Below are 19,547 nucleotides of genomic sequence, written 5' to 3'. Positions count from 1 at the left end.
CCATTCTAACAGGCATACGGTGATATCTTGTTGTTTTGATTTGCATCTCCCTAATGATTAGTGAGGTTGAGTACCTTTTAATATAACTGTTGGCCATCTGTACATCTTCTTTGGAAAAATGTCTATTCAGGTCCTTTGCCAAATTTCTTACTGGATTGTTTGGTTTTTTTTTACTATTGAGTTGTATGAGTTCTTTATATGTTTTAGGTATCAGTCCCTTATCAGATACATGATTTGCAAATAGTTTACCATTCCATAGGTCATCACTTTGATCATTTCTTTTGTTGTGCAGAAGACCTTTTAGTTTGATTGTAGTCCCACTTGTTAATTTTTTATTTTGTTGCTTGTGCTTTAGATGCCATATCCAAAACATCATTGCCAAGGCCTACGTCAAAGAGCTTTTTCCCCCATGTCTTCTTCTAGAACTTTTATGATTTCAGGTCTTACATATAAGTCTTTTTTTTAAATCAGAATTTTCTTTTTAATCTGTTATGATTGCTTATAAGGTTTTGAATGAAAAAAATGTTTCAGCACTAAACTAGATAAATAAACAAACAAATAATGAGTTTGAAAATTACAACTATAAAGCAGAATGAGATTAACAAGACCATGGTGGAGTTCTCCATTAAGGAGAAGTTACCCTTTTAGTGTTCATGGGACTTGAGGATATAAAAGTCAGGCCAGAACATGCCCCTCGTTTTCCAAGATGGGAAAGAGTACTGTAGATCAACGTCCAAATAACTTACTCTACAGATTAACAGACAAGATAAGATATACTGACTTGTTAAACACATTTGGCTAGGGGGCTGATCTCTGCTATGCTGTGCTCTATTGCATTTGAATCATATGCTTACTGAGAGTTAATTGCACTTTTCCCAGGACCTATTACATCACTGCAATTGTCATCATAATTATGTAAGTTAAATATTGCATAAACAAATGAGTGAGTATATAGCATCTTTTCTATTAATGCTTTTTACATATAAGTCTTTAATTCATTTTGAGTTAGCTTTTGTGAGTGGTCTAAGATAGGGGTCTAGCTTCATTCTTTTACATGTGAATATCCAATTTTCCCACCACCATTTATTAAAGAGCCTATCTTATCTCCATTGACTTATCTTGGCTCCCTGTCAAATATTAGTTGACCATATATGCATGCATTTATTTCTGAGCTCTTGATTCTATTCCATTAGTTTGTGTGTCTGTTTTTATGCCAGTATCCTACTGGGTTTATTCCTTCAGTTTTATTGAGATATAATTGACATACAGCACTGTATAAGTTCTAAGGTATACAGCATATTGATTTGATTTACATACATCAAGAAGTGATTATCACAATAAGTTTAGTTAACATCCATCATCTCATGTACTTACAAAAAAAATATGTTTTTGCTTGTGATGAGAACTTCTCAGATTTTCCCTCTAAGCAATTTTCAAATATATCATACAGCAATGTTAATTATATTTATGATGTTTTACATTATATCTCTAGTACTTGTTTATCTTATAACTGAAAGTTTGTACCTGTTGACCACTTTCATACAATTCCCCCCTCCCCTCACACCCCCAGCCTCCGGTAATCACAAATCTGATCTCTTTTTCTGTGAGTCTGTTAGCTTTTACACTATAATTGACCTATAATACTGTTAGTTCCCATTACACAATATAGTGATTCGATATTTCTATACATTTCAAACTGATCACCATGAGAAGTCCAGTTAAGATATGTCACCATACAAAGATATCAGATGGTTATTGACTATATTCCCCAAACTGCACATTTCATACCTGTAACATTTATTTTCCACTGGAAATCTGGACCTCTTAATCTCCCTCACCTATTTCCTTCCTCCCTGCATCCCCCACCTATTTGTTCTCTGTATCTATAACTTTATATTTTGTTTTTGTTTTTTTTTAATTTTACAATTTTTTAAAAAATTTTATTTATTTATTTACGGCTGTGTTGGGTCTTCGTTTCTGTGTGGCAAGCGGGGGCCACTCTTCATCGCGGTGCGCGGGCCTCTCACTATCGCGGCCTCTCTTGTTGCGGAGCACAGGCTCCAGATGCGCAGGCTGAGTAATTGTGGCTCACGGGCCTAGTTGCTCCGTGGCATGTGGGATCTTCCCAGACCAGGGCTCGAACCCGTGTCCCCTGCATTAGCAGGCAGATTCTCAACCACTGTGCCACCAGGGAAGCCCTTGTGTTATGTTTATTCATGTATTTTGTTTTCTTCGATTCCGTATATAAGTGAAATCATACTGTATTTGTCTTTTTCTGACTTATTTCACTTAATACCATCTGGTCCATCCATGCTGTGGCAAATGGCAAGATTTCATTTTTTATGGCTGAGTAATATTCTATTGAATATATGTATCACATCTTCTTTATGCATTTATTCACCAATGGGCACTTAAGTTGTTTCTATATCTTGGTTATTGCAAATAATGCTGAAATGAACATAGTATACATATATCTTTTCTAATTAGTGTTTTTATTTTCTTCAGAAAAATACTCAGGAATGGTATTGCTGTATCATTCGGTAGCTCTGTCTTTATTTTTTAGGAATCTCAATGCTATTTTCCATATTGGCTGCACAGATTTACATTCCCACCAACAATGCACAAGGTTCTCATCTCTCCACATTCTTGCCAACGCTTGTTACTTGTGGTCTTTTTGATACTAGTCATTCTGACCAGTGTGATATCTTATTATGGTTTTGATTTGCACATCCCTGGTAAGTGATGTTGAGCGTCTTTTCATGTGTCTGTTGGCCATCTGTATGTCTTCTTTGGAAAATGTCTACTCAGATCCTCTGCCCATTTTTCAATAGGCTTGTTTGTTTTTCTGATGTTGAGCTGTATGAATTCTTTGTATATTTTGTATATTAACCTCTTATCAGATATATCTTTTGCCAATATCTCCTCCCAATCAGTAGGTGGCCTTTTCATTTTGTTGATAGTTTCCTTTGCTTTGTAAAAATGTTTTAGTTTGATTTACTCCCATTTGTTTATTTTAGCTTTTGTTTCCCTTGCCCAAGGAGACATACATACCCCCGAAAATATTATGAAGACCAGTGTCAAAGAATGTACTGCCTATGTATTCTTCTACAAGTTTTATGGTTTCAGTTCTTACATTTAAGTCTTCAGTCCATTTTTGAATTTATTTTTGTGCATGGTGTGAGAGAGTAGTCCAGTTTGATTGTTTTGCCTGTATCTCTCCAGTTTTCCCAACACCATTTGTTGAAGAGGCTGTTTTTTTCCCCTTGTATATTCTTGCCTCCTTTGTCAACAATTAATTGACCATAGATGTGTGGTTTTATTTCTGGGCTCTCCATTTGCTGTTCATTGATCTATATGTCTGTTTTTGTGCCAGTATCACACTGTTTTGATTACTTTAGCTTTGTAGTATTGTCTGAAGTCTGGAAGGCTTAGGCCTCCAGCTTTGTTCTTTTCCCTCAGGATTGCTTTGGCAATTCTGGGTCTTTTGTTGTTCAATAAAAGTTTTAGGATTATTTCTTCTAGTTCTATGAAAAATACCATGGGTAATTTGATAGGGATTGCATTAAATTTGTAGATTGCTTTGGGTAATGTGGCCATTTTAATTATATTAAGTCCTCTAATCCAAGAGCATGGGATATCTTTCCAAATCAATTTCTCTTTCTGATAGTTCCTTTTTAGTGTACAGAAGTGGAACAGATTTCTGTATATTAATTTTGTATCCTGCAACTTTGCTGAATTCATTGATGAGCTCTAGTAGGTTTCTGGTGGTAGCTTTAGGACTTTCTGTGTACAGTATCACAGCATCTGCAAACAGTGACAGTTTTACTTCTTCCTTTACAATTTAGAATCCTGTTATTTCTTTTTCTTCTCTGATTGCTATGACTAGGCTTCCAGTACCATGTTGAATAAAAGTGGTGAGACGGGGCACCCTGATTGGGCACCAAAACCAGACAAAGATATCACCAAAAAAAGAAAAAAGAAAAGGAAATTACAGGCCAACATCACTGGTGACCATAGATGCAAAAATCCTCAACAGAATATTAGCAAACCAAATTCAACAATACATTAAAAGGATCATATACCATGATCAAGTGGATTTATCCCAGGGATGCAAGGATTTTTCAATATCTGCAGATCAGTCAATGTGATACACCACATTAACAAAGTGAAGAATAAAAATCATATGACAATCTCAAGAGATGCAGAAAAAACTTTTGACAAAATTCAACTCCCATTTATGATAAAAACTCTCCAGAAAGGGTCTCAACATCATAAAGGCCATATATGACAAACCCACAGCTAACATCATTCTCAACACTGAAAAGCTAAAAACATTTCCTCTAATATCGGGAACAGGTACCATACTATTTGATTGCTATAGCTTTATACAACAGCTTGAAATCAGGAAGTGTGATTCCTCCAGCTTTGTTGTTCTTTCTCAAGGTTGATTTGGCTATTCAGGTTCTTTTGTGATTACACATACATTTTAGGATTGTTTTTTCATGTTTCTGTTAAAAAATGCAATTGGAATCTTGATATGGATTGCAGTGAGTCTGTAAATGGCTTTAGGTAGGATGGATATTTTAAGAATCTTAATTATTCCAATCCACGAACATGGGATAACTTTTCATCTCTGATTGTCTTTCATATAAACATTTTCATGAAATCCAAATTTCTACTTTACCTGACGATTTCCAGAGTTCATGTTTTACTTAAGAATGTTGTCCTGACATAAACAAGTTTTAAAATATTCTCCTCCGTTTACATATAGTTACTTCAATAGTTGATAGGTTTTGGTCCACTTGGATTTTAGTACCCACATGCATATTAGTAACCACATCCTACATACACACAAAGTTATTTTAAAGTTTAAAATAATTTAAACTTATTTCTTAAGAAGGATGGCTATGGCAGAGACAGTAGAGTTGTTAACTATTTCCTGTGCTCTCCTACACTTTCCATTCCCCACAAATTGAGTGTTGGCCAATGGACGATGATAGGAAGTGACCTGTATCATTTCTGGTCCCTGTGAGTTAGGACTAGGTACAATTCCTCTGTGCAGTTTTTTTTTTTTTTTCCCCCTATACAGGAACTTGTAAGTCATATGCTGGGAGAGTATCATCACAAGTTGGTGGAAGCCTGAATCCCAGAGGCAACAAGTCGAATTGAACTTCTGTCAAATCACATTGTACTTTATATAAATGAGAAATAATCTTTTGCTTTATTAGGTCATCTTAGGTCAGGTTCTTGAGAATCAGAGCCTATAAAGGGGATTCTTTTACAAGTGATTATTGAGTGAGTACTCTTGTGTAGAGCCTGTAAGGAAGTGAAGGAAGAGAAGTACCAGAGAAGAAGGTAAAACAAAGCGCAGTTACTTGACATCTAACTTCAGCCTAATCCATTAATGGCACCAAAGGGTTATACCACCCAAGTGCCCTCCATCTTCAGTTGAGAGCTGTTAGAAGTCGATACTAACAACAGCTGGGGTGAGTGCACCGTTAGTAAAGCAGAGCTATGCTATGTCTCTACAGAGTTTATTACAATCTCTAAAATACTGGGGTTGATTTTCTACCACATTGTAGCCTATCCTCTCCCATGCTGGGCAATAAAATTGCTAGCTGTCCTCAAGGCATTAATCTGACTTGAAATAGCACCATCAGTATATAGGAAATCTCACCTGTAAGTAACTGCTTCTCTGGGCTACCGATTTTTTGGTTATTGATCTTTTGCTTCTTTATTTGTCAAAATACATTGTTTTAATTACTGTATGTGTAGAATAAGTTTTTATATCTAGTGAGGTTTTATAAAATCACTAATCTTTCTCAAAAATTTATTGGGGATTAGTAGGCATTTTAACTTTTAAATAAATTTACTCAGACTGTGAAGTTGTATCAAAAATACCCATTGACATTGTATTGAATTTGTAAGTTAATCTGTACAGAAATCACATTCTTACTGTACTGAGTATCCCTATCCAGGAATGTATTCTATTTATTTAGGTCTTCCTTGTAACTTAGAGTTGTGTTATTACTTCCATATGGATCTATCAATTTCTGTTAACTTTCCCTTATTTTCTAGTGCTTATTACTATTCTTTATGGGACTAGTTGCCCAATTCTATTTTTAATTGGTTTTTTGCTAGGTAAAGGTAGCTCTCCAACTTGTACAGTGACACATCATAATCATGTGAAGTCCACAGTTTAAGGTAGGGTTAACTCTTGGTGTTATACAGTGTATGGCTTTGGACAAATGTATAAATGACATGTTCCACTAGTCTAGTATCATACAGAGGACTTTCAACTGCCCTAAAATTCCTCTGTCCTCCACCTATTCAATCCCTGGAAAGTACTGATCTTTTTACTCTCTCCATAGTTAAGCTCTTTCCAGAATATCACATACTTGGAATCATACAGTATGTAGCCTTTTCACATTGGCTTCTTTCACTTAGTAATATGCATTTACACTTCCTCCATGTTGTTTCATGACTTATTTGATAGCTTATTTCTATTTAATATAGAATATTTCATCGTCTGGATGTACCACAGTTTATGTATCCATTCACCTACTACTGAAGGATATCTTGGTTGCTTCCAAGTCTTGGCAGTGATGAATAAAGCCACTAGAGACATCCATGTGCTTTGTGTAGACATAAGTTTTCCGTTCCTTTGTGTCAACACCATGAAGCATAACTGCCAGATCATATGGTAAAAGTATGTTTAGTTCTGTAAGAAACTACTAAACTGTCTTCCAAAGTGGCTATACCATTTTGCATTCCCGCTAGCAATGAAGGAGAGTTTCAGTTACTCCACATTCTTGCCAGCATTCAGTGTTGTCAGTATCCTGAATTTTGGCCATTCTAATTGAAGTGAAGGGATATCTCATTGTTGCTTTACAGAGCATCTTTTCATATGCTTGTCATCTATATATCTTCTTGGGTAAGGTGTCCATTAAGGTCTTTGGCTCATTTTCTAATTTTTTTTTTATTGTTGAGTTTTAAGAGTTGTATGTGTATTTTGGGTAACAGTCCTTTATCAGATGTACCTTTTGCAAATATTATCTCCCAGTCTGTCATTTTTCTTATTCATTTGACAGTGTCTTTTTTAGAACAGGAGTTTTTAATTTTAATGAAGTCCAGCTTATCAATTATTTCTCTCATGGATTGTGTCCTTGGTGTTGTATCTAAAAAGTCATTGCGAAACATAGTTATTTAGATGTTCTCCTATGTTATCGCTTCTAGGAGTTTTGTAGTTTTACATTGTACATTTAGGCCTGTGATCCCTTTTGAGTTAATTTTTGTGAAGGGTGTAAGGTCCGTGTCTAGATTCTTTTTTTTGCATGTGATGTCCAGTTTGTTCCAGCATCTTTTTGTTTAAAAGACTATCTTTGCTCTGCTGTATTGCCTCTTCCCCTTTGTCATAGATTTGTTGACTATATTTATGTGGGTCTATTTCAGGGCTCTGTACTGTTCCATTGATCTACTTGTCTCTTCTTTCACCAATACCACACTGTCTTGAATACTATAGTTTTATAGTAAGTCTTGAAGCTGGGTAGTGTCTGCCTTCCACCTTTGTTCTCCTTCAGTTTTCTGTTGCCAATACTGGGTCATTTGTCTTTCCATACAAACTTTAGAATCAGTTTGTCAATATACACAAAATAAATTACTGGTATTTTGATTGGGATTTCCTCAGATCTATACATCCAGTTGCGAAGTACTGACATGTTGACAACTGATTGCATCTTCCTATTTATGAATATGGAATATCTCTCCATTTATGTTGTTTGGCTTTGATTTCTTTCATCAGAGTTTTGTAATTTTCCTCATACAGATCTTGTACACATTTTGTTAGACTTATATCTAAGTATTACATTTTGGGCGTGCTAATGAAAATGGTGTTTTTAATTTCAAATTTCACTTATTCATTGCTGGTATACAGAAAATGATTGACTTTTTAAAAATTTTATTTTATTTTATTTATTTATTTATGGCTGTGTTGGGTCTTCGTTTCTGTGCGAGGGCTTTCTCTAATTGCGGCAAGTGGGGGCCACTCTTCATCGCGGTGCGCGGGCCTCTCACTGTCGCGGCCTCTCTTGTTGCGTAGCACAGGCTCCAGACGCGCAGGCTCAGTAGTTGTGGCTCACGGGCCTAGTTGCTCCGCGGCACGTGGGATCTTCCCAGACCAGGGCTCGAACCCGTGTCCCCTGCATTGGCAGGCAGATTCTCAACCACTGCGCCACCAGGGAAGCCCGAAAATGATTGACTTTTGCATATTAGTCTTCTATCCTGCAACCTTGCTATAATTGCTTATTAGTTCCGGGGTTTTGTCACTGTTGTTGATTCTTTTGGGTTTTCTACATAAATGATCATGTCATCTGTGAACAAAGACAGTTTTGCTTTTTTATTACCAATCTGTATACCTTTTATTCCCTTTACTTATCTTATTGTATTACCTAGGGCTTCCAGTATAATGTTCAAAAGAAGAGAGGGGGACATCCTTCTCTTGTACCTGATCTGAGTGGTAAAGCTTTGAGTTTCTCACCATTAAATATATTGTTAGCTATAAGTTTTTTGTAGGTATCTGTTATCAAGTTAAGGATGTTCCCCTCTATTCCTACCTGACTGAGAGGTTCTTTCATTTGTTTAGTTTTGTTATCATAATGCCTGATGGATTCTGTAAATTCTTTTTCTGCATCTACTCATATGATCGTGTGGTTTTCTTTCTGGTCTGTTGATGTGATGGATTACATTAAGTGATTTTCAAATGTTAAACCCCAGCCTTGCGTGCCTGGGATAAATTCTATTTGGTACGTGGTATATAATTCTTTTTGTATATTGTTGGATTCAATTAGCTAATATTTTGTTGAGGATTTTTGCATCTATGTTAATGAGAGATATTGGTCTGTAATTTTTTGTTTAATTGTCTTAGCCTGGTTTTGGTATTAGTGTAATGCTGGGCTCATAGAATGAGTTTTGAAGTATTCCCTCTGCTTCTAGCCTCTAAAAGAGAATTGGTATAATATCTTACTTAAATATTTAATAGAATTCACCAGTGAATATATCTGGGCCTGGTGCTCTCTGTTGTGGAAGGTTATTAATTATTGATTCAAAGACTTGACTTGAATAGATATAGGCCTATTCAGATTGCCTATTTCATCTTGTACAAAGTTTGGCAGATTATTTTTTCAAGGAACTGGTCCATTTCTGTCAATTTTGTGGCATAGAGTTGTCCATAATATTCCTTTATTATCCACTTATTGTCTTTGGGATCTGTAGTGATGTCCTCTCTTTCATTTCTGTATGAGTAATTTGTGTCCTCTCTCTTTTTTTCACACTTAGCCTGGGTAGAGGCTTATAAATTTTACTGCCCTTTTCAAAGAACAAGGTTTTGCTTTTGTTCACTTTCTCTACGGATTTCTTGGTTTCAATTTTATCCCTCTTTAAATCTTATTTCTTTTCTTCTGCTTATTTTGGATTTAATTTGCTCTTTGCTAGTCTCCAAAGTTGGCTACTTTAGATTATTGATTTTTAGATCTTTTTCTTTTCTAGTAAATATATGCACTTAATGCTACAAATTTCACCTCTAATCACTGCTTTCACATCACTCCACACATTTCTAAAAATTGTATTTTCATTTAGTTCAAAATATTTTTTAGTTTTTCTTGAGACTTTGCTTTTGACCCCTGTGTTGTGTAGAAAGTGTTATTTAATCTCCGCATACTTTGGAATTTTCCAGTTATCTCTGTTACTGATTTCTAGTTTAATTCCATTGTGGTCTCAAAGCAGACATCATACAATTTCTACTATTTTAAATTTGTTAAAATGTTTTGTGGCCCAGAATGTAGTCTATCTTGGTGAATGTTCTATGTGAACCTGAGAAGAGTGTATATTCTGTTGTCAGATGAAATAGTCTATAGATGTAGATTATATCCAGGTGATTGTTATTGTTGTTGAGTTCAGCTATGTCCATACTGATTTTCTGCCTGCTGCATCTGTCCATTTCTGATAGAGATGTGTTGAAGCCTCTAACTAGGTAGTGAAAACATCTATTTCTCCTTGCAGTTCTCTCATTTTTTTTTTTCTGTATTTTGATGTTCTCTTGTTAGGCATATACATGTTGAGGATTATTATGTCTTCTTGGAGAACTGACCCTTTTATCATTATGTGATGCTCTTGTTTATCCATAATAACTTTCTTTGCTTTCAAGTCTGCCCTGTCTGTAATTAATATAGCTACTCCTGCTTTCTTTTGATAAGGTGTCCACATGGTATTTTTTATCAATTTACTTTTTTTTATTCAGAACATACTTTTTGAATGACTTCTTTTTAGGTGGCATAGGAGACACAATGGTGAATATGACTGACATAACTATTGTTTTCATGAGGCTAAGGACATAGTAGGAGAAAGCACTGATTTCAGGATTTGTATTGGCTTTTGAAGGAGCCCTGCAGTCAAGATAGCAAAATTTAGGAAAAATCTAGAATGAGAGAGACCTACGCCCAGTTACATTTTGTGAATGATATACACAAAACATCAGAGAGGAGATCTGAGACTGTTGTGATATTTTAACTTCATATGGAAACTGGACTAGACCCCAAGATGAGAATGTAAGAGTTTGCATAAAGGAAATTCATACGGATTAGTGATACTAATAAAACTAAAATCTATGGAAGACACTATTGCTCAGAGAAAGAATTTACACATTATATAATTTTTTGGCATGTTTTCTAGCCAAATATAGAAAAGTGCTTATGCACATTTTTGTGAATTATTTTCTTTTCAACTCATCTGCCTTGTCCCTTAGGTATATGGTCCCTTGCATTTTCCAGATGAATGCTGGCAGTGTCTTATGATAGCTAGAATATAGGACAAGAAATTATTTATAATGTAGTACATTTCAACAGCAGCAAGAACAGCAAATTTTCCTTTCTTTTAAATTTGAAAACTTTAGGTTTTAGTACCTTTGTAAATTGTTGGAATCAATAATTTATTCTGCTTACATATGTTGATGGGCCAAGGGAGGAATTTCCTCCTATAAGAAGAGAAATATGACTTTGATCATTGTTTACACAGCAGTAGTAAAAGATCGTCATGTGATAGAGGGCATACTTTAGTTTTCCCATTTTCTATTTCAATAACATTTTCAGAATCACTGAAAAGATAGTTCTTTAATTTTAGTTTCTCTTTTTTCTTAATTGAGGTATAATTGACATAACATATCTTAGTTTCAGGTGTACAACATAATGATTTGATATTTGTATATATTGCAAAATGATCACCACAGTAAGTCCAGTTAATATCCATCACCATGCTTAGTTACAATTTTTTTTCCTTAGGATGAGAACTTTCAAAATTAACTCTCTTAGGTACTTTCAATTATGCAATACAGTATTATTAATTGTAGTCACCATGCTGTACATTAAACCCCTATAACTTACATTATAACTAGAAATTTGTACCTTTTGACCTTCTTCCCCCATTTCTCCCATCCACCACCTCTGTTCTCTAAATCTGAGCTCTAAGTTTGGGGTTTTGTTTGTTTCTTTGTTACGTTTCACATATAAATGAGATCACAGGGTATGTCTTTTTCCTGTCTGACTGACTTCACTTAGCTTAATGCCCTCAAGGTCCATCTCTGTTATTGCAAATGGCAAGATTCCATTCTTTTTTTATGGCTGAATAATACTGCGCCGTATATATACCACAGCTTTTTAACCCATTTATCTATCAGTGGACATTTAGGTTGTTTCCATGTCTTGACTGACTATTGTAAGTAACACTGCAATGAATATGGGATGTATATATCTTTTCAGATTAGTGTTTTTGTTTTCTTGGGATAAATACCCAGAAGTGGAATTGCTGGATTATATGGTAATTCTGTTAATTTTCTGAGACACCTCCAAGCTGTTTTCCATAAGGGCTGCAACAGTTCCTTTTTTTTTTTTTTTTTTTTGTAATAACAGCCCTTCCAGAAGGTATGAGGGGATATCTCATTGTGGTCTGATTTGCACATTATGTACTGGGTTAATGGAACTGCTATACATACGCCTTTAGTAATGTAATGGTAAGGTGTGAGGGGAGGGAAATCATAGCCCTGTGATTTTTGAGAAGTCTCTTAGTGAACCTATACCTCTGGACTGTGAACTTCACAAGAATTTCTCAGTTGTTTTTCTCCTCCCCATCTCAATGGGATAGGATAGCTAGAGTAGGCTGGAGTTGGCTGCCTCCCTTCTCTCAGGTGGAAGGCTCAAGCTCTGGGTAACTAGTTTCTCTGGAGGGCAGGCCTTGTTAAGAACAGAGTGCTCTGGCATATTCCAAATGGTTCTTTTTTCCATCCACCTGCTGGAAGCACGCAGGTCTTATCTCCGATGTTTATTATGAGGAGCCGCCTATGGCTGGGTCCCCCTGGAGTTTTTAACTCTCGTGCTTGTCTACGTCGAGCCTCAAGCAATTTGTCACAGTTCAGGTTTTCCTACACTTGCACTGGTTCCCAGGGAGGTTTCCACTTGTTAGTATCTGTTCTGTAAGCCTCAACTACAGTATTACCTGAGTCTTCCATCTTGGGGGCAGCAGTCTGCCCTGTGTCCTCCCCTCTCTTGTGGATCCAAAAAGAGTTGATTCTTTCAGTCTGTTGACCTTTTTCCTTACTGTTAGGATGAAGTGTAGACGTCCAAGCTCCTTACATGTGGAACTAGAAAACTGCAAGTTGTAATGCTTGTTTAGCAATTTACAATGGGCAAAGCTCCAATGCAATGAACTTCATGTTGGCTTGCCGGCCCACCTCCACAGTCTATCATCAATCACTTCCTACTTAAAAAAATCTCTTCAGTGCCCTCAAGGTAAAGTCCACTCCCTTTTAGAGGCTTTTTTATGCCATCATAAACTTATCACAGATGATCTTACAGCTTTATCTCCTACCATAAGCCTCCCTTCTACATACATTATAATCCAAGTTCTGTGAAGGAACTGTGCATTTTAATACCTCCGGTTTTCTCATTGGCTGCTTTGTATGCCTAGAATTCTCTTTCCATTCCTCACTGTTAAAGATCTTCCCATCTTTAAAGACCCAGTTAGAATATTTTCTCTTCAGAGCACTTTTCCCATAGCCCTTTGTAAATGTCTGCACCGAGAGAGACTTTGAAATGCATTATCATCCTTTATGCGTCTATCTGTTCCACTAGGCTATGATCGTCCTATGGTGAGTCACTGTGTTTTCTCATCTTTTGGCTCACCATTCTGACACGCTTAATGAATACCTGAGTAGATGATGCTTACTCTTATGATCTGGATTTTGAAGTATAAGACGGAAGTGCGATTTGGCTCCTCAATCCATTACCACACCGTGAAGTCAAAGAACAGAGGCTACCTGAGTGTGTGCCCATTACCTGCCTAGGAGAAGCCTTCTATAACACTGGTAACTTGGATGTTCCTGACGTGGGAAGTACAACAGAAGGACAGATAATGATTGATTGATAGGCATCAGATATGACTTCCTAAATGGTTCAGGCATCCTTTGGTCGGGAGGGAAGCAAATGTTCTTTATTAATTTTATTTTTGGCTGCGTTGGGTCTTCGTTGCTGGGCGCGGGCTTTCTCTAGTGGCGGGGAGCGTGGCTACTCTTTGTTGTGGTGCGCAGGCTTCTCATTACAGTGGCTTCTCTTGTTGCGGAGCACGGGCTTCAGTAGTTGGGGCACACAGGCTTAGCTGCGCCGCGGCATGTGGGATCTTCCCGGACCAGGGCTCGAACCGTGTCCCCTGCACTGGCGGGCAGATTCTCAACTGCTGCGCCACCAGGGAAGCCCACAAATGTTCTTTAGAAACAGAAGTTCCTAGTGAATTACTGGAGCTAGCCACGATTACCAATATTTTTTGAATAAAAGAAACTACTTAGAAGAATACTGGTTCTCAAGTATTCTTACAATCCCCTTATTCTTGGCGAAGGAGAGAGTGTAACAGGCCATTTGCTTTTACTCATTTGCCTTCCAAATTGTGACTGACTGACAGAACTCCGATGGAGAGCTTTCTCTGCCTACCCTGGGCTGAGTTAAGTGATCTCACGTCACTATGTAATCATGGTATTCCATTCACATTGCTGTAACTGTACTTACTACTTTGTATTTTGCCTATTGTTCACACACTGTGGATTTCTCAAAAGAGGTTGCGTTTCAGTCATCCTTTATTCCTACTTCCTAACACAGTTCCAGGCAAATTATCAGCATTCACTAATATGTGTTAGATGAAAGCATCAACCAATTAACCAATATTATAAAATTTAAGATCACAGACCAAGGATTATACAACCTACCTCGGTGCTTAAACAGTCATGAAAAATTTACTGTACTCCTTTCTTCTTATGTCTAGGATAAAATACAAACATTAAAAAATTTAGAATCCTCAGTGTAAAAGTTAAACTTTCTACCCTCAGCCTTACACAAGCCTATTGTTTATCATTGGCTAGAGTGCTTAAACAGGGTTAAGATATTCTGCTGTTGGGAAACTAAATATTAGAGAATACATGGAGGAAAACAACAAATGCTGTATGAGCCACACTCTTTCCTCAAAAGCTGACACAAAGTCACCAACTCGGAAATATTTTTTACAGCTTGCTACATCTTTGAATATTTGATGCACAGTTTAGTTTCTGTTTGTTTGCTTAGAGTGTTTGTTGTTTATACTGTGGCCAGGTTGCCGAGCTCTGAGGAAACGTGGATGCAGCCCAGTGGTCGTGTGAAGAAGCCTTATCCATCAATCAGCCGCACCCCCGTGAAGAGCACAGCAGCGACGGACGGGTGAGTCTGAGGCCTGCCGGAGCCTCCACGCCCAGACTGGGGCTCCTCTTGGGAGCAGCAGCTAGCTCATGACCCTCAGACCCCGTTCTGGTTCCAAAGGCCCGATGCAGTTGGCCTGTCACAGTGCACAAAGCCAGCGGGTGCTGGTCCAGTTGCAGTTTATGCAAAACTGAGGCAGTGAGCAGCCTCAGCGGCCCCACCTGGTGGTCCTGATCCGCATGAGGGGAGAATCTGAGTCAGCGGTCTCCAGGTTTAATATAAAGACATTCTTGTGGCCCCGAGATAAAAAAGAAAGAGAGTCTAAAATTATTTGGGCAGAACAAGTATCCTAGAACAGATATACAGTTTCTATGAATAAGACGATCTGTTTTTAAATCTTGAGTATCCTATCCTTGAAAGAAGAAAATGGCCATGGATTTGATACCGTTGCTTTCAGGCAGACCCCATAAAATAATAAAAGAAGTTTGTTCTTGTATGATCCTCTTGAAAGATAGATAAGATAGATATTTTAAAAGTAAGGATCTAGAATCCAAAGATGTGAGTGAAATACTGTGAGGGCTATGAAAACAAGATGCATTACTCTAAACTTCTTGGTAGCTATGACCAGAATATACAGAGTAAGGAACTACTCTACTATCTATCTATCTTTCAAACTTTCAAAGCTAAGAGGAACAAAAACCTCTTCCAGGACATTTCTGAGCCAGCTGATGAGTTTGGCAGGACACTTAGGTACACCTGTTCTCTGTAGTTCTTTTCCCCTCGGGCTCTTACCTAGCAAAAAATAAAATTTTCTCTTTACGGGTTAGTGCACTGTGATATATTTTGTCATCCTCCCTCTAGACCTAGTTAAATGTCATGCTTTGCATACAGGGAATACGCAACTTTGCTGCCTTTATAAAGAAAAGGGTATAAAAGGTTCAGGTTTAAAAGTATTTGAACTGGATGGACTGAAGCCCCAGATCTAAAACTACTGAGCAGTTACTTTCAGGTGGTTGGAATAAAAGCACATATATTGTTAGCAAGTTTAAAATGATCGGAATGTTTATTTTTATAGACTTACTTACAAGGACAGTTAAATGGATTAATACTTGTAAAAAGTCATGCACCTAATTAACAGCAGTAGATTCTTGTTATTGTGGACATTCTAGAGGAAGCCTGTGCTAGTCACTTGGAACTCAGAGCAGAAATACAATTCCCGCAGGAGAGTTCTCTAGAAATGGAGATGAGAAGGACAGGGCCAAGTTCTTTCCCTGCATACCTGAGAGGTACTTGGTTCGCATTTCTGTAGGGCCCAGTAGTAGTCACTTGTGACTCTGATTTACTCTGACATCAATTTGGAAGCTGCCACTCTCAGCTTTCAAGTGGATGTGAAGTAGAGAGATGAATGGTTCTTTTAGTCATGAACAACTTTAAAGATACCTTTACACAGGATAAACTTATCAGGAGTAGCAAGCGATAAATGAGGATTATAAAAATTTAGGAATCTTTTACTTACCCTAATTGATGGCTCTCACAAGAGGGCTCGTAACTTTTTTCTTAGTTGCCTCTTTACTTCAGTGCCTGAAGTCTTAAAATGGCAGAGAGTTTGGAGGGGGTTTTTGTAAAGTTAATTAATTGTGCCGTGAATTAGTTTAAGGAGTCTGCTGAGTGATGGACCCAGTGAAGGGGGTCGATACCATTTAATGTTCACTAGGGGCTAATGATCATAAAATGGTGCCAAAAGACCAGCATTAAGGCCGTGCAAGAGCCTGTCAGGAACAGCTCTCAAGATCAGTTGCTCGTGGCAATTAATTAAAACAATTGAAAATGACCTGGTATTACATTATACATGCTGCAACACTGCTCCCAGTATGAACAAACTTTCTTTCCATTAGTGATTTTTCAATCATCTCATACCAAGCACTGCCATTTATTTTTCTTAGTTACCTTACTATGGCTGTACTTCTAACAGGATATGATTAATATTTATCCTATTATCTCATACAACATTTCATGCTTAAAGCACTTTGCAATCTTAACTAATTAATCTTTATGTTCTGCCTAAAAGGAGAGTAAAAGGTTTCCCTTTTAGAGTTAGGGAAACTGAGTTGGGAGTGGTTAAGAATTGGCCATCAGGAAAACGATCTGATAAATTCCACAGTCTGGGTTTAGGGCTTTTTTCCCCTAGGAAGTAAAATTAATGGAACTTTGGTCCTGAAGATCATACTTTGAAATCTAGATGACCCTCCCTCCACCCCCATAAAAAAGGTAACTGGAATGATTTTTTAATGGAATTTACTCTTTAGGCCCCAAGAAGGATTTCTTAAAAATATATCATAAATGAGGAAAGAGAATAGAAAAAAGTTTAGTGGGGTTTTTTTTTTTTAGTGGTTAAATCTATTTAGAGAAACCAGTAAACTGAATTTTACTCAATGCACATATCATTTTTTGAAAAATTTGCACAGTTTGTTTTAGAGCAGTAATTATAATATAAAGATTACCTGATTGATAGATACCAGACAAATGTCAGGTACTTTACAAACATGATCAATCTATAGCAGTAGTGTGGCAAATGTGGTATTTACCCACATTTACTGATAAAGCAACTGAAACTTAGAGAGTTTAAGTGACTTGCTAATGACAAGAAAGTGAGTAAAAGACAATTCTAGAATTCAAACCCTAATCTGTCTGTCCCCAGAGTCCTTAGTTTTTACACTACAAAAATGCTAGTTCTCAAGTATAATAGAAAATCTCCCATTAACAAAATCTGTACTTGACTCAACAATGATCTGCTCTTTCTAATACACTGGAACTCGAGACAGTCCTGAAGGCCACACTACACATCTTAAATGTGCCTTCTTTAGATTCACCATTTCTACCCTGTAACAGAGATCCTATCCACACCCAACCCTGACCCAGTCAGAACGCACACCTCCCACCTCCCTACATTCCTTCCCCAGAATCCTGAACTCATTTCGGAGCCCTTGCTCCTGCGAATCTGATTTCATCACTGCCAAGGGAGGCCCACCCTAACCTGAATAGGTTTGTTACCTTCTGTCCCATACTCACCATTACTTTCATGAGTAAAGCTGTCCAAATTTTAAACAGTGGACTTAAAATTTTAAACTAACCTTATAATGAACTGAAGATGATATACAGATCCAATTATGATGTCACTGCCCTCCTTCCCCTCCTCCTCCATCTCTTCTTCATCTCATCATTCCAGGCTTTTAATGCATGACACAATAATAGGAAATGTTATTTTATATATTCAGAAGGATTCGATTAATTCAATTTTGTCTGGGTGACTGGTATTTATTCTAAAATGATTACTCTCTTGTATCCCCATTGGAAGTTTTAAATAATGCGAGGCACACTGGGGAAAGGCCCTGCTGCTAGTATGAGGATTTGTCATGGGGAGGCCATGTGTTGACAACACATATGCTTTACAGGGTAGACAGCTGACCCAGATGAAAGTGGAGAACAAAATCCATGGTTAAGCTTACTGGTAAATGTCATGCTTGTCTTAATCAGCTCGGGCTGCCCTAACAAAATACCATATTCAGGAAGTATATGGTACTCACAGTTCTTACTTCTCACAGTTCTGGACGCCGAGAAGTCCAAGATCATGGTGCTGGCCAGTACTGTTCCCAGATGAGGTCCGTCTTCCTGGCTTGCAGGCAGCCATCTTCTCACTGTGTCCTCACAGGGTGGAAAGAGAGAGGAATCAAGTTTTCTCAGGTCTCTTCTTTTTTTTTTTTTTTTCAGGTCTCTTCTAATAGGGCACTGATCCCATCATAGCACACTAGCCCCACCCTCATGACCTCCTCTAAACCTAATTACCTACGAAAGGCCCAGTAGGGGAGGAAAATATTTTTCCCTATATCCTTCTGAGTTCTTAGATGAGGCCCTTGTAAGAAAAGACAGATTAACAAGAGAAAAACAGAAGTTTATTAACATGGGAGATAAATGAATTACTCCCCAAGGTGGCCTAGAATTCAGAATTAAATATCATCAATAATAGGAAAAGGGGAGGGAGGATGTAGCCCTCTCAGGGGAGTGTAGTGTCAATGGTTTCTAGGAAAGATGACTAGGCCCTTGTAAGAATGGATGGGAGGTGTGATAGTTTGTGTGTGGTGTCAACACTCAGCCTTCCCTGGTTGATGGCCAGGGAGGGAATTTATGAGGACAATTTCGTTCCTTTTGGAAGATCTGTCTGTAGGCAGGTAAGGGGAGTTTAGAAAAAGCCTCTCTTTGCATTTGCTGTTTTTCCAGGGCCTACAGCTGGAAATAATCAATATGCCAAAGTTGCATATATTTTGGGGTATAATGTTCTGCTGCCCTTGAGCCCCATCTCTAAATATCATCACATCGGGGGCTAGAGCTCCAAAACATGAATTGTCGAAGGACACAAACATTTAGTCTATAATAATTCTTACTATCTATCTGAGACAATAAACACCACATTGAAACCTAAAACTACAAACAGTGATTCTAGTAATTAAGAGCCCCCAAGAGACAGCTGAAGTCAGGAACTACTGCAGAAATCCTGAAGAGCAACATACTTTCGATCCTCCTGACACTTAACACATTTTTTTACACTCTTAAGGCGAATTCAAGAAAAATTAAAAGATTTAAATACATGTTTTAGTTTGGGGTCCTCGGGGTAGTGATCCAAATTTTTGAGTCACAGCTTATATACTTTCTGTGGGAAAATATATGTACATTCTCATATCTGTGCTCATGTTAAGAAAAATAATGAGTCTGATGTGAATGGCAGATATG

At 37.4% G+C, this 19,547-nt stretch overlaps 2 long non-coding RNA genes across 3 annotated transcripts in view; one reads left to right on the top strand and one right to left on the bottom strand.

Annotated features, from left to right (window-relative positions):
- The window catches only part of LOC309665935, a 358,088-nt gene that overhangs the window by 311,021 nt on the left and 27,520 nt on the right, over positions 1-19,547 (top strand). The window contains exon 3 of the long non-coding RNA XR_014266788.1: positions 14,679-14,783. This is a non-coding gene — a long non-coding RNA (uncharacterized lncRNA). The remainder of the gene's footprint in view (positions 1-14,678; positions 14,784-19,547) is intronic.
- The window catches only part of LOC309665932, a 53,525-nt gene continuing 48,750 nt past the window's right edge, over positions 14,773-19,547 (bottom strand). For both annotated transcript variants that reach the window (XR_014266783.1, XR_014266784.1), the window contains one exon: positions 14,773-18,457. This is a non-coding gene — a long non-coding RNA (uncharacterized lncRNA). The remainder of the gene's footprint in view (positions 18,458-19,547) is intronic.

Source organism: Balaenoptera physalus, assembly GCF_965194825.1.
Source record: "Balaenoptera physalus genome assembly, chromosome: 8".
Lineage (NCBI taxonomy): Eukaryota > Metazoa > Chordata > Mammalia > Artiodactyla > Balaenopteridae > Balaenoptera > Balaenoptera physalus.
The sequence above is the reverse complement of the archived record's forward strand: the minus strand, read 5'-3'. Positions and strand labels throughout refer to the sequence as shown.